The 17049-nt window shown below is 40.0% G+C and overlaps 2 pseudogenes; both read left to right on the forward strand.

Annotated features, from left to right (window-relative positions):
• Positions 1–4695: 4695 nt before the first annotated feature.
• LOC117908278 lies at positions 4696–6490 on the forward strand (annotated as a pseudogene).
• A 1470-nt stretch (positions 6491–7960) lies between these two features.
• On the forward strand, positions 7961–13612 carry LOC117908279 (annotated as a pseudogene).
• Positions 13613–17049: the final 3437 nt, after the last annotated feature.

Genomic DNA, 17049 nt, shown 5'->3' on the forward strand with positions numbered 1-17049 from the left:
GTGTCCTTAGTTTGATTTAATTTGGTATTGAATAGCATATAATTAAATAATTTGGAATTTTTTTATTATGATTTAGACATATTGAAGATGTTCTCCATTTTTTATTTTGATAAAATAACAATTTTAGGTATTTATTTAAGATTTATTTTGTAAATACCCTTGTTCTACCCTATTGATGATAGTCTGTAGGGTTTTTATAATTCCATCTCTTTATGCATTCTTTTGATTATTGATTTACATTGTAGACATATTATACACATTAGTTGAACCTTTCTTTGGATTGGAATTCTTTATTTGATATTTTATTTAGACTAATTTTTGTGAGTGAATACTTGTTAGCTAATCCTGAAATTTTAAGCATGTGTATTGTATTTTGTTTCATCTTTTTCATACCTTATTATCTCTTTATTTCATGATTTGAGATATGCATATGTTGTATCTATTGTGAGGTCTTACCTATGATTTTATATTTGTTATTATTATTACTTATGAAATAACCCTAAATGATTTTATGAAAGTGCTTTGCTAGCTATCAAGGTATATCTCCTCTCTTTTTCTGTTGTTTGATTCTTTGGGTATGCATGTATTTTTTTGAATGCTTCCTTGATATGGTTTATTTATTAACATTATATTATTTTATAAGAATGCTTAGCATGCTATAAGGTACGCTCCTTCCTTTCCTTGTTGATGTGACTCTTTGAGTGTGAATGGCTTGTTTGAGTGATTATTAATTATGTTTTCATTATTACTATGATATATATCTCATGATTCTTAGCATCCATTGATTTACAAATCAATTATCATAGTTACCTCAATTTAATTAGTAGAGACCTTTATTTAAGGGTTAGAGGAGTGCTACCTTATGGTACCTTCCCGATAGATAACATGAATCCTGGATTTGGACTCAGTTTTGAAAGACACTTTTCCAAATAAAAAGTCATTTTTAGAATTTATTTTTTATTTTGTTTTCCCTTTAAAAAATAAACAAAATAAATGTTGACTCTAACTTTTTCAAAATCAAATTTTCACTAAAAAGCGAGTCTTGCTATCGAGTAGGAATGTATGTGAAAAATGCAGGTCCATAAAAAACCACCTTGAAAATATTTAACTTCAATTTCCAAGAAATATTTTAGGTAGCCAAGGTCTTTAAAGCAAATCTAGAGTTGAAAGTAGTAATAATATATTGAATTATAGCAAGGGTTGCTACTTCTTACAATAACATCATTTGCATAAACTAAGATTAAAACAATTAGAGAACTTGTATGCAAAATAAATAATGATGAGTCATTCTTGGTATCAAAGAAACCAAGTTGAATAAGAGCTTGTGATAAACACTTAAACCAAACTTAAGTGGCTTGCTTCATGCCATTTAGGGAACATTTAAGAAGACAAACGTGTGAAGGAAAATTAGGGTTAACAAACCCTGGAGGTTACTCCTTGTAAATCATTTCCTTAAGATAGTCAATTAAGAAGACATTTTTAACCTCTAGTTGTTTATTTCTTCCTCCATATGAACCACCTAATGAGGTTGTTTAAGTTTTGATTTAAGAGTTCTAGGTTCAATATGAGTAGAATGACTAGCATGGAGAGCCAAATAACGTTTTTGTCTCAATTTTGCATAGGTGACCAGCCATGAGTGTTAATGCTAGTGGGAAGTTGTGTGGGTTGTTCTGGTGAAGGAGAGGGATTGTCAAGCATAGCTTGTGTTCATAGAGAAGTTGGGGCCATTGGAAGAGTGGTAAGTAATTGTGTGGACCCCGCATTTTGGCTCATGCGTTTTCCACTCGATGACGAGCTCGATTTTTATTTTGAAAATGATTTTATTTATCAGAAAAATGACTTGGAGTCGTCACTTATTTTTGTTTTATTTTTAAAAGGGTAAACAAAATAAGAAAGAAAACCCTAAGTGTGACTCCTTATTTAGGAAAAGGTGGTCTGCGAAAAACCGGATCGGGTTCAAGGGTCAGGTTACTTATCGGGAAGGTACGGTAAAGACCGTAACACCCCTCTAAATCCCTAAAGTTGAGTCTCTACTGATAAAATGAAGTAATCATGACAATGGATGAGTAAATCAATGAATACCCAGAACAATCATGCACATGTGAGAATCAGAACATGCATAGGCAATGACCAGAGTGAAAGTGGGTGCGTACCTAGGCAACGAGCCACCATGCGCTATCAAGAGAGAGGGTTAGTGCACAGTAATGAATACAAAATATGTCACTCACATCACCAAACAAGATGAAGAACCACCAATAGCATGCATGACATTTCATTCAAATCTATTTTTATTTTAAATAAAATTTATTTGATGTCGGGCCCCACCATAGCCCAATCTATTTTTGAGCGAATCAATTTCGTAAATTCTATCATCGAGAATTATGAAAAATAAATCCACACTTATTTTAAAATATTTTGAAAAACATGGAAAATGTAAAAATGGTTTGCCGAAGAGAAAATGGCAACCAATTTTATTGAAAGAGATGGATTTTTGGGATTTAAAAATTCTAAAGACGAAAAATGTGGAGATTCAAAATTATTTGAAAACCAGAATTTGGAAAATCATTTACAAAATGGGGTTGAGAAAATTATTTTAAAAAATGAGAGGCTGAGAAAGTGGAGGATGACATATGACCCAAAAGTGGCCATGCATGACCATGCAGGAATGGAGTGGATCTCGCAGCCAGATTCTGATTTGGAGTTCCTCATCTACAGAATTCTGTCAATTATTCTCCATTGACTCCTCTTTGATGGATTGAGCAAAAGAAGATGATCTTCAAATAAAAAAAGAATGATAACTTCCCTTGGAGACAATCGGCGCTCCATTAGAACCCCTTCTTCGCCCAGAGGAAACATCCAGATTAATAAACTCATCCTTTCACCTTGACAAAATTGTATTTGGAGGAAACATGCAGAATGGAGAATCGAATGGTTGGGAGAGAGGAAACATAAATGTCTTCTTCTGGGGTGTCAGGGTTTGGATGAGTTGTGTGAAGACTACCAGGCACTGAGGATACCGAGGCTAGGGACAAGTAGTAACTGATCAAATGTATACCGAGAGGGTCATGCATGCGGGTTGCATGCACATAGGAAGGATGGTGCAATAGACTTCGCTAAATTCAAGCTTCTTGGATAGCTTGCGACTTCATCCAAATAAAAGATACTTTCTGCTTCACATAGATGTAGCAAGATGGATGGGTGAAGTGAGTTGACCATTTTATCTTCCATTAACGTCACTCCCATGAATCACATTCCTACCAATGCCAAAAGCAAGGTCATCACGGATGCTGCCAAGAGCATAGTCAAATGGGTTTGTAGCTCCAATAATCTTACTACCGGTGGTAACAATGTTCTTATTCTCCCAAATCATTGCAACAACTAGGCCTAAAATGATGTAATCAACTAACCCAGTGAAGAATGACTTTGACGACAGGTCCTCGAGGTATTTCTCAGCAAATTTCAATCCAACATGTAGGGACCCCTCCCCCTGATGACACGTGGCACGCATTTCTATCCGGATCAGCTCCATCCGGATTTCCCCAAGAGGACATGTGGCGCGTCTCCCCTATCCGGACTCCCTCAGGGAGAGGCACACGGTACTCGCAAACACCACATCCGGACAACTGCCATATCACATCCGGACGACCGCCATATCCTATCCGGATATGTTGTTGTCCGGATCGTTGACCAAAGTAAGCAAGTCTTACTACGTCATTCCGACAGCCTACCACAACCCACATTCCGCCTCCTACAGAGCGAAAGGACAGGAATGATGGCAAGTCACCTCCCACGATCTATGATAGCCAAGTTACCTCCCAAGATCTCTGACAGCCGCCCGTAGGGTGATGATGGCCCTGCCACCACCTAGAGGCATCATGACGAGCCAAAAAGTCTCCCCACCATTAAAGAGGGAGGTAGAGCTTCTGTCACTATATATATGGACCTTCACACAAGGAGGAAGGTAAGCTTGCTATACCTAGTAAAAGGCTAACTGATTAATCTCTCTAGATACATGGCTAACAAAACCATCGGAGGGTGTGTCCGGACACCCCGTCTGGACATCTTTTGCAGGGATAGCTGAACCAGAACTCAATCTTGGTTGAGAGCCTGCGTCCATTTGACAGCAACGTGGATCACTGGGACACGAGGCCTCAATATTGGCGCCGTCTGTGGGAAACTTCGCTGATTCAGTCACCGACAAAGATGGTCACACCTTCCATAAGACAATCATCTGCTAGGGGAGAGGAAGATTACTCTGAATGGTGCCAAGCCATTGAGAGAAGACAGTTGGCAAGCGAGCGACAACTGCAAGCTCTCCTCCAGGAGACAGTAAGATTAAGAAAAGAAAACGCGGTGCTGCGCATCCAGGCTTCATCAATGGGGCCTCCTTGTCAACAGCGTTCAAGAGGCCAGGTAGCAAACTCAATGCCTGACCCAGAGTCAATATACCCTGGGACAGTAGGAGCAATCCCTGAAACCTACAATGTTAGGCCACATGAGCCACACACGCCCATGCACCGAGCCCCCCGTGAGGAAAGCTCGGACTCTACTCATCTCTCGTTAAAGAGACAACGCGACAAAAGGCCCTAGTTTTCGGGCGCGATGCGCGCGAGACTAGGCCCCTAGGAGCATGGCAGGCCAAGGCCGCCAGTAGCCACAACCTGGGGAACGCACCCTGACCCCATGGTCACCCCTATGGCGCGGAACGTTCCCCCGCACCCTGACCCTATGGTCACCCCTATGGTGCAGAACGTTCCCCCATACCAAGCGGTACGACAAGTTGGGAGAAACCTCCCAAACGAGCCACCTGTTGGCTCCATCAGCAAAAGGTTGGACGACATGCTCTCCACGCCTTTCTGCTCTCATATTATTCATTACGAGCCCCCAAGGGGATTCCTCGTACCAAAATTCTCCACGTACGACGGGTCCAGCGACCCTTTCGACCATATCATGCATTATCGACAACTCATGACTCTCGATATAGGAAACGACCCACTGCTATGCAATGTATTCCCCGCCAGCCTACAAGGGTAAGCCCTCTCATGGTTTCACTGCCTACCTCCCAACTCTGTTGATAATTTCAGGGACTTGTCGGAAGCCTTCGTGGGACAATACCTATGCTCTGCTCGGCAAAAGCAGAACATCAGCACTCTGCGAAACATAAAAATGCAAGATAAAGAGTCCTTGAGGGAGTTCGTGAAGCGGTTTGGTCAGGTCGTGCTACAAGTAGAGGCTTACAGCATGGATGCTGTCCTGCAGATCTTCAAGCGAAGCATCTGTCCAGGCACCCCACTTTTCGAATCACTCGCTAAAAAGCCTCCTACGACGATGGACGACCTGTTCCGGCGTGCAAGCAAATACTCAATGCTCGAAGATGAGGTACGAGCAGCCACCCAGCAAGTCTTGGTTGCCGGACAGGCATCCAGAAGTGGTGCGAAAAGAAGTGCCAAACTTCCGGACCGGCCAAGGCCATCCGATCGAAGGCAAGAAGGGCCAAGTCGCCTGGAAATGCCGCCCCTCACACCCCTTTCCATATCCTATGAGAAGCTTCTCCCTATGATCCAAGACATGTCCGATTTCAGGTGGCCTAGACCCCTCAGAACGGACCCATCCAAAAGGGATCATAGTAAAAAGTGTGCCTTCCATAAGGACCATGGTCACACAACAGAGGCATGTAGGAGCCTCCATTATTTGGTCGAAAGGCTCATAAAGGCGGGACATTTGAGGCAATACCTCCGCTCAAATGCCGGAGGTAGAGACGCTTCCCGAAATCACAACTCTGGAGCCCCCACGGCTCCATCCGCCCCCAAAGCCATTATAAACTATATTAATGGAGGCCCATTGGACAAGGAGCACGACTCCAAACGAAAAAGACAGAGATTGTTGCGGGAAGCATTAGTGCGTGAGCGTATCAATTCCATCCGGCCTGGGATAACTGGGGGGGCCCTCGCCCCATAGATGGGACAATCATTTTCCCACCAATAGACCCCACACGGATATTGCAGCCGCACTGCGACGCCCTCATTCTGTCCCTAGAAGTATGAGACTTTGACGTAAGACGCATCCTAGTTGACCCGGGCATCTCGGCCGATCTTGTACAAGCATCGGTCATTAGCCACATGGGACGCAGTCTCACAGGCCTCGAAAACCCTGGGCGAATTCTGTCCGGATTCAACGGGGCATCAACTACTTCCTTAGGAGATATTGTACTGCCGGTCCAAGCTGGCCCAGTCACTCTCAACGTACAATTTTCAGTGGTACAAGATTTATCACCCTTCAATGTCATCTTGGGACGCACATGGCTGCACTACATGAAAGTCATCCCCTCTACGTATCATCAAATGGTAAGCTTCCTTACCAAGGATGGGCAAATCGACCTATACGGCAGCCAGTTAGCCGCTCACCAATGCTACTAGATAGCACGAGAGAGGTAGGAACCAGTCAGGAGGATAAAACCCTCCCTGAGTCCACCCACGTGCTGGACCAATAGCAATCACTGAGTCCGGCGGACAAAGATCCCCCGATAGCAGATCCCTTACAAACGATCCAAATTTTGGAAGAAGGAACTCACTTTACGTATATCAGTTCCCTCTTGACGCCAGAAAAGACCCAGAACATCCAAGACGCCCTCAGACAAAACCATGATGTTTTCGCCTGGGCGCATTCTGATATGAAGGGAATTCATCCTTCCATCGCCTCTCATAGGCTTAACGTCTTGCCAACAGCAAGACCCATCCGACAGAGGGTTAGACGTTTTCACCTGGACAGGCAAAAGATTATTCGAAATGAGATTGACAAGTTGCTGGAAGCCGGATTCATCAGAGAAGTGGAGTACCCGGACTGGTTGGCAAATGTAGTGGTGGTACCCAAAAAAGAAGGCAAATGGCGGGTGTGCGTTGATTACACCAACCTCAATAATGCATGCCCAAAAGACAGTTTCCATTTGCCACGGATAGATCAAATTGTGGATTCCACTGCTGGGCAAGGGATGCTCTCATTCTTGGATGCCTTCTCTGGATACCACCAAATCCCCATGTCCCCGGCTGACGAAGAAAAAACAGCCTTCATAACGCCACACGGTCTTTATTGTTACAAAGTCATGTCGTTCAGACTCAAAAACGTTGGCGCCACTTATCAAAGACTGATGACGAAGATCTTCAAACCTCTGGTCGGCCGCACAGTGGAGGTATATATTGACGATATCGTGGTTAAAAGCAAAACCCAAGAAGGACATGTCCTCCACTTGCAAGAGGTCTTCCAACTCTTAAGGAAGTATGGCATGAAGCTGAATCCTTCTAAATGCACCTTTGGCGTAAGTGCTGGAAAATTCCTGGGATTTATGGTCAACCAAAGGGGGATAGAGGTTAGCCCGGATCAAGTGAAAGCAGTCATGGAAACACCACCCCCCAGGAGCAAAAAGGAATTACAGCGCCTCACGGGCAAGCTTGTCGCGTTAGGACGCTTTATAGCCCGCTTCACTGATAAACTGCGACCCTTCTTCTTGGTAATACGAAAAGCTGGAGCGAGCGGATGGACGGACAGCTGTCAGAGCGCTTTTGAAAAAATTAAGCATTGCCTTATGCAACCGCCCATTCTAAGCAGCCCCCTCCCCAGAGAAAAATTGTATATGTACCTGGCTGTATCAGAGTGGGCAATTAGCGCTGCTCTGTTCCGCTGTCCCTAGCCCAAGGAGTAGAAACCTATTGACTACGTCAGCAGAGCGTTGGCAGACGTAGAAACAAGGTATTCAAAGGTTGAGCTAACGGCCTTAGCTCTTCGAAGTGCCGCCCAGAAGCTCCGTTCTTACTTCCAAGCCCACCCGGTGGTCGTGCTAACTGACCAGCCCCTTCGCAACATACTGCACAAGCCGGACCTAATCGGAAGAATGCTTCAATGGGCCATAGAGTTGAGCGAATTTGGAATCGAGTTCCAACCCAGATTGTCCATGAAAGGCTAAGTAATGGCTGACTTCGTGCTGGAGTACTCCCGAAGGCCTATCCAACGCGAGGAACCAAGTGAAAAAGAATGGTGGACTTTGCGGGTTGATGGAGCCTCCCGGGCATTAGGATCCGGTGTAAGGCTCCTGCTGTAATCCCCAACAGGAGAACATCTGGAGCAAGCCATCCGACTGGGATTCCCCGCCTCTAACAATGAAGCGGAGTATGAGGCCATCCTATCCGGATTGGACCTCGCCCTGGCTCTATCCGTCTCCAGGCTCCGTGTCTATAGTGATTCCCAACTCGTGGTAAGGCACATCCAGAAGGAATACGAAGCCAAGGATGAGCGCATGGCGCGATACTTGACCAAAGTAAGGGACACCATGCACACATACTTCTAGATTGCAGTTTTTCACTGAATATACATGTCTTCCATGCACACATACTTCTCGTTTACGTAGTCTAGCTACATAGCTTTTCTTATTTTGTTTCTTTTTGTTTGATTATTGGTGATGATTTCTATGAAAAATTGAACCCAAAAAAGAGCAAAAGAATCTTGTTTTCACCTCTAAACAAATCAATTGATCATTGTTCTTTCACAACCAATATTCTTAAAAGTTTAATTTGTAGGGTTTGGACACACAAATATATAAACTTTATTCATTTTTGCATATATTCTCATATTTTGCACCCCTTCAATTCATTTTCTAGCTCCGCCATTGCTCATGCATGTGTAGCCTTTGTTTTTGGGCTTACACGTAGGCTTAATAAATTGGAAAAAGAAACATATGTTGGTAAACACTTGACCTGCCATCAAATGAGGTGACCATATGAGACGACCATATGAGGCTCACCTCCCACTAAATGAGGCTATGATATCATAAAGAACAAAAGAACAAGATACATAGGGGAAACTACTTTTATATGCACTAATAATTGTTATACCTATTTTGATTCTAAGAGCTCCTCTTAGCTTGGAACAATTGTATAAATAGAAGTTTGGTGTTGAGGTTAATTTACCTTTTCTTTTCTTTTAAACTTGTTCTTCACTAACTCCTATTTCGTTTGGCTGAAAAAAAGCCTGCAATTTTTTAGAGAGAAGAATTTCAAACAAACAATACCACAAGTGAAGGTTGGGCATGGTGAAGAAATTACATATGAGACAACCACAACAGCAGTGAAAAGGGCTGCACATTTCTTTTCTGCCTTGCAGGCAAGAGATGACCACTGGCCTGCTGAAAATTCTGGCCCATTGTTTCTACTTCCTCCATTGGTGAGTCTACTGATTATGAAAATTTTAATTGGAATGGCATTTTAATAGCCATAACAGTGAATATCAACAAACCCCATGTCTTGACTTCAATTTTTTCCCTAAAAAATGCAGGTAATGTGTCTATATATCACAGGGCATTTTGATACTGTATTCCCTGGAGAATATCGTAAGAAATCCTTTGCTTCATATTCTGTCATCAGGTACACTCTTTTGGAACCCTATTGTTCTAACCTGATCATGGACATTGTATATATATAATCCTATACAGATGTATTTTCAAAAAACTATTCATGTTGACAAATTCTTTTGGTTTCATATGTATTTTCTTGTAATGAATGTTGGTTTATTAAGTCTCACATAATACCATTTCTCTGGTTAGGTACTTGGCTTATATGAGTGGTCAGGATGCAATTCAATGCCCCCAGAGTTTTGGATGCTTCCTTCTTTTCTTCCTATACATCCAGGTTTAATTAATTACACAACAATTTTTATTCAAATGCTTGAATTTTCATTTAGTGTATTTTACATGCTAAGCTCTTATCTCCCATAAAAGTAAGGGAGGATGATGATGAAATCTTTGATATCTCACATCGGATGAGGAAGAAAGTTCATAGTGTTGTATATGTATGAACTTCTCTTAACTTTATAGATGTGTTTTAAAAATGTATCTCTTAAGTGCAAAGTAGACAATATATATATAGGAGGGAGCAAGTTATTATAAATGGTATTATAGTCAGTCCTCAATCCAAGTATGGTAGTTTGTTTGGTCCCATAAAGAATGTCTGCCTTTTTAGCGCCCAATCCTAGTGGACGCAAGGGAGCATTTGTGATACATCACATTGGACAAGGGAAAAAATTTCTACCACATGAGTTCCTCTTATCCATGTAGACACGTTTTAAAGCTCTGAGAGTCTATTAGGCCTAGAATAGATAATATTTATATGGTTGTGAATGGGTGGTTACAAAATCACTAATAATGCTTAAAAGAGAGGCAAGAGGCAAGTTGAGCCATGCCAACTTCAGCCTTATTCTATTATCGGGTCACACATGCTGAGTTAGAAACCTAAGCTTTGGCTAGCTGTTTGGTTGATCTTAAGAATGCCACTTCCATGTCTACTTAAACCATCTTATACTAAAATTGACTTCTCTTTTCTCTTGTATAGAGGTTTCTTGAAAAAATTTGTTTCATAAATGCAGCAAAATTGTGGTGCTATACTCGGATGGTTTACATGCCCATGTCATACTTATATGGTAAACGATTCGTTGGCCCAATCACCCCTCTTGTTCTACAACTGAGAGAAGAGCTCTTCCTTCAACCTTGTAATGAAATCAATTGGAAGAAAGTAAGGCATCATTGCGCACAGGTAAGTTTTAGTTATACTAAAATCGTCTGTCCTTCAAATATTTCATGCTTACATGAAACATTCTGAAAAATTTTATATTGCAGGAGGATCTCTACTATCCCCATTCGTTAATACAGGATTTGATGAGAGATGGTGTAGACCTATTTACCAAGCCTTTTCTGACTTTCTGGCCCTTCAGCAAGTTGAGGGAAAAGGCTCTTGAAACAACAATGAAACACATCCAATATGAAGATAGAAACAGTGGATATATTACCTTGGCATGTGTGGAGAAGGTAACACGATTGTCCGTATTAAGAAATGTTTAAAAGAAACTCTAACGAAATCTTTCTTCAATTGAGCAGGTATTGTGTATGTTTGCTTATTGGGTAGAAGATCCACATGGGGATTCTTTCAAGAAGCACCTTGCTAGGCTGCCAGATTATATATGGATTGCAGAAGATGGAATTAAGATGCAGGTTAGATCCAATAATTTTTTCCTCTTCAGAATTTATTTTGTATTTGACATTGAACTTCATTCAATGTCAATTTTCATTGAGATATGCAGGTCGTTGGTAGTCAGCTGTGGGACTCCAGTCTTGCCATTCAGGCGCTGATAGCTTGTAAACTCACAGATGAAATTAGACCCACGCTCATGAAAGGACATGACTTCATAAAGAAATCTCAGGTGTTATCCTTAATTGCTCAGATCATATTTTCTTATCAACCATCATTATTTTTTTAATGCCACTCGACAGATAATTAAGCTTGCAGGTTAAGGACAATCCTTCTGGTGATTTTAGAGGCATGTACAAACACATTTCTAAGGGATCTTGGACATTCTCGGTTCGGGATCAACATTGGCAAGTTTCTGATTGCACTGCAGAAGGTTTCAAGGTAACTAAATTCTGTTCAAACACTTCAATCAAGTGACATGGTTTTCCATTAATTGAACTCTCATCTCTATTACAGTGTTGCCTCCTTCTCTCAGTAATGCCACTGGAAATTGTTGGGGAAAAAATTGAACCCGAATGGCTGTATGATTCCGTCAATTTCATGTTTTCCCTACAGGTGAGGATAATCTTACAATAAGATATATAAACATGGTTGTCTCAATTACAAAACAAGTCATGGCTTTTACGATTCTTAGAATTATTACAGGAAAGTTTCTTATATTTTCCCATTTGGATTTACCTTTCTCAGAATTATTTCTCTGGTATAAATAAACCCCATTTTCTATATACCTTTGTAGAGTAAAAATGGTGGCTTATCAGCCTGGGAGCCTGCAGGAACTTCCAAATGGTTGGAGGTAATTACCTCAACATATTAAAGGAACTTCAAATATTGTTGATGGAATCTCTCTCTCTCTCTCTCTCTCTCTCTCTCTCTGTATATCTATCTATCTATCTAAATCAATGGAATCCTTGAATGTTTTTCAGTCACTAAATCCTACTGAAATGTTTGAAGATGTTTTCATTGAACATGAGTAAGATTCTAAATTATACCCTGATTCAGGCATGTTGACATCTTTTGTAACTCTTCATGCTTTAAATTCCTTCAAGACTAACAGTAGAATGGTCCAGGTATGTTGAGAACACTGCATCAGCAATCGACGCTTTAGTTTTGTTTAAGAAGTTTTGCCCGGGACAAAGAAAGCAAGAGATAGAAAATTTTCATAAAAAATGTTGTACAGTACATTGAAGAAATACAAATGCCTGATGGCTCATGGTATATGTGTTTCTAAACTCAACTATTAGATTTGCTCAAGAAATTGCACAATTTTTCATTTTTTTTTTTTTTTTTTTTGGCATGAATCATTTAATATTCAATTTACATGAAGAAACATTTACACAGGTATGGTAATTGGGGAGTATGCTTCACCTATGGCACATGGTTTGCACTAAGAGGGCTAGCAGCTGCTGGCAAGACGTACCACAACTGTCTTGCTGTTCGCAAAGCAGCTGATTTTCTACTCAAATTACAGCTAGATGATGGTGGTTGGGGAGAAAGCTATCTTTCATGCTCAGACAAGGTAAGTTGTGATATCTTTTATGCATACCACCATCCTTTGAAGAATCTGTTGCCCATCAACGACATTTTCAAACTATGCCTAAACAAAAGGCATAAAATTCCAATTAGCAGTATGATTTTCTGAATTTCTCTTCCTGCATAAAACAAAATTTTGCTGCATTTCGCTTTGTGTATTCTGCATGTTAGAGATTGAAGACATAAACTGATATATGGAGAAAGTTATTGATCATATGAAATCTCACAGTGGAGAAGAAAAAAGTAAAATTATCTTTGTGCTTGGTGATGCAAAAATATACACCTCTTGAAGGAAACCGGTCAAATTTGATACAGACTCGGTGGACTCTAATGGGGCTAATTCATTCTGGACAGGTCAGTTTATAATTTGAACATCTAACAGTTCAATTTAGAATGCGAATTCTCCCTAATTCTAGTTCTGAAGTTCTGTTTTCGATAGGCGGAAAGGGACCCAACACCTCTTCACCGAGCAGCAAAGCTCTTGATCAATTCTCAAAAGGAAGATGGGGATTTTCCCCAACAGGTGGTTCATTATTTCATTTGGACATACCTTAATCTGTCATTGCATTTTTCTATTGTTCTAGACATCATTTTTCCTTAAGGAAAAGAAAAATTAGAAGTCGGCAGTTAAGATATAAAATCACTTGAAAAATCAGCTTCTTTTTTCTATGTCCAATTCAAGAAATTTGCACCATAAAACATGGGAACAAATTTAGAAAATCCGATTAACACTCTCCTTAACTCTAAAAGTCCATCCGTTTAAGCTATATTGCATGCAATATGTGATTTTCTATGAAGCAACCTTATTTCTAAAGGGAACGGAAAAACATTGACTCTCACACAATCAACAAATTGTTATGCTTGAATTTTTGTTGGCCTAACCATTGATTACTCATTTATGGCAGGAAATTGTTGGAGCTTCCCTGAACACTTGTATGATACACTATCCAACCTGTAGGAATATTTACCTTTTGTGGGCTATTGCAGAATACCGCCAGTTGGTTCCATTGCCTTAGGCTGCAGCTAGCATGCTTTCTGAAGCATATATATATATATATATATAGATATATATGTGTGTGTGTGTGTGTGTGTGCGCGTGTGTGTGTGTGTGTGTGAGAGAGAGAGAGAGAGAGAGTACCAATGGATGCAGTTCAGTCTCTTTTGCTACTTTGTGTCCTTTTCCTTTTTTCTTCTACCATTGTTGATCATGAATGTGAATATTCTTTGAATAATTTAAGTTCTTGAGAAGTTTTTCTTGTGCACTATGTTTTAGATTGAAATTCCATGCATACATAATTATGGTAGTTCATTCATTCTTAATACCAATTGAAGAGGATGACCAATGCATGCACAAGAAATGTGGTATCATATAAGAAGGTTTGTAAAGTCAGCCATTTACTTTCATGGCTAGGATTTTGAATGAATATATAGGATATCAGTTTCAAATATATATGATGGAAACTGTTGTGGGAGGGGAAGCTTCACTACATGTGAGTTATGAAATAACTATAAACACAACACAGAAAGAAAATTTTGATATGGTTTGACTAGGAATGCCTACATCTATATGTCAGTAAGACAATAATGTCCATTATATCATAAAAGACTACTACAAAGGAAAGAGAAAACATCAATAAAAGTCAAGGCCTCAACTAGTTAATATATGTGCTTAAAAGAAATATGGGCTTAGACCCGGGCTAATATATGTGTGGGCTCAACTAGCTAGGCATGGACTTGGGCTTGACCTAGGCCCACATGCTTGTGGACTTAATAAAAAAGTCCACTAGCATAAAGTGATGTCTTTTCCAAACACCATTTCCATTTAAGACAAACCTTATTTGAAAAAGACATAAAAGACATGTCTCCTTTAAACAAATTTACTATTGTACGAATAGATGTTTCCTATTGAGGTTAATTTACTTTCTTTTCTTTTAAACTTGTTCTTTACTAACTCCCATTTCGCTTGGCCCAAAAAAAAAAAAAAAAAAAAAAACCTATAGTTTTTTAGAGAGAAGAATTTCAAACAAACAATACCATAAGCGAAGGTTGGGGATGGTGAAGAAATTACATATGAGACAGCCACAACAGTAATGAGAAGGGGTGCACATTTCTTTTCAGCTTTGCAGGCTAGTGATGGCCATTGGCTTGCTGAAAATGCTAGCCCATTGTATTTCCTTCCTCCCCTGGTGAGTCTACTCAACACCCTCTCACACTCCTTAAATCATGTGCATGGACCATTTTAACAGCCATTCTCAATGGAATAATTTCATGGAAAATGCATGTCATGTGTCTATACATTACAGGGCATCTTGACACTGTATTCCTTGGAGAATATCGTAAAGAAATTCTTCGCTACCTATACTGTCATCAGGTATATATATTTTGAACCTAGTCATCATCCTAACCTCATAAATGGGCTTGGAGCTTTGAAGTATGAAAATGGCTTATGTACATTGCAGAATGAAGATGGTAAGTACGGATTGCATATTGAGGAACATAGCATAATGTTTTGTACAACACTCAGCTACATTTGTATGCGTATCTTTGGAGAAGGGTACGATGGTGGTAGAGACAATGCTTGTGCAAGAGGGCGTAAATGGATCCTCCATCGTGGTGGAGTGACATCTATTCCCTCTTGGGGAAAGACTTGGCTTTCAGTATGGCCAGTTGAAACACAAGTTCACATTCATCCTATACAATGCATTCTTGTGTGATGGACTTAATCTTATATGATATTGCTTCTTCCGTGTAGATTTTTGGCTTGTTTGACTGGTCAGGAAGCAACCTAATGCCCCCAGAAGTTTTGGCCCATCCCTTCTCGTCTTCCTATGCATCCAGGTTTGTGTTGTAGTCATCTACTCAAATGCTTGAATTTCACATCTACTTCTACACTTAATGCATTTTACATCCTAGGGTCTTCTTACATAAAACTTGGAATTGGTCACACGGACTCGAAATGTTTAAGCCAAAAGTTGTGTAACTTCAGCCTTATACAATTATAAGATCACGCATGAATACTTAAAAATTCAACCTGGGAATGGTTTATTAGTCTCAAGAAATGACATTCCCATGTCTACTTTGGTCTAACTTTCATTTTCCTATCGTTGTCGAGCTTCTTGTAATTTGAGTCCATAAATGCAGAAAAAATGTGGTGCAACTGTCAGTTGGTTTACAGGTCCATGTCATACTTATATGGTAAACAATTTGTTGGCCCAATCACGCCTCTTGTTCTAGAACTGAGAAAATAGCTCTTCCTTCAACCATATAATGAAATCAATTGGAAGAAAGTACAACATCTTTGTGCGAAGGTAAGTTTTGATTTTGTATGGAAAACTTTTCTTTTTCCTATGAATATGTTTCGCATGCATGAAACACATTCAAAATTGTTTATTGCAGGAGGATCTCTACTACCCCCATCCCCTTATACAAGATCTGATGTGGGATAGTTTGTACATATGTACCGAGCCTCTTCTTACTCGTTAGCCCTTCAACAAGTTAAGACAGAAGGCTCTTGAAGTAACAATGAAACACATCCATTATGAAAATGAAAACAGTAGATACATCACTATTGCAAGTGTGCATAAGGTATTTTTCTATAGTGGATAACGTCTATTCAAACAATATATCACTTCTTTAGGATACTAATATCGCTTAAATTGAACAGGCATTGTGTATGCTAGCATGTTGGGTTGAAGATCCAAATGGGGATTATTTCAAGTAGCATGCAATATGACAGATGAAATTGGACCTACACTCAAGAAAGGACATGAATTCATAAAGGAATCTCAGGTTTGTGTCTTGACTTTAATCAGAATCTACTTGGTTTCTGATTGCACTGCAAAAGGTTTGAAGGTAACTTTTTCTGTTGAAACACTTAATTGAGTCAGGGCTTGCAGATTAACTGAAGTCACTTGGTTTCTCACTGAAGTACCCTTTGTTATAGTGTTGTATCCTCTTTTCAATGTTGGCACCAGAAATTGTTGGTATGACGATGGAACGCGAACATCTATTTGATTCTGTCAACATTCTGTTTTCGCTACAGGTCATAATCATCTTCCTTGGGCCATTTCAATGGTTGCCCCATTACAAAACAGGTTATAACTTCTTAGTATCAATAACCCTTGTTTTCAAAGCCACTGCAGAGTAAAAATGGTGGTTTAGCAATCTGGGAGCCTGCAAGAGCTTCAGAATGGTTGGAGGTAAATCACTTCAACTTGTTTAAGTAAGTTCAATGTTTCCGTTTTATCTCTCTCTCTCTCTCTCTCTCTCTCTCTCTCTCTCTTTGTATTCTTTGAATCTAAATCAATGTCGATCCCCTCTCTTTTCAGCTGCTCAACCCCTCTGAAATTTTTGAAGACATTGTCATCAAGCATGAGTAAAATTCTTGATAATAGACCAACTTTTTTTTCTAACTCTACTAGCTTTTAACTTCCTTGAAGACTAACAAAATGAT

This window comes from Vitis riparia, chromosome 19 (assembly GCF_004353265.1).
Source record: "Vitis riparia cultivar Riparia Gloire de Montpellier isolate 1030 chromosome 19, EGFV_Vit.rip_1.0, whole genome shotgun sequence".
Lineage (NCBI taxonomy): Eukaryota > Viridiplantae > Streptophyta > Magnoliopsida > Vitales > Vitaceae > Vitis > Vitis riparia.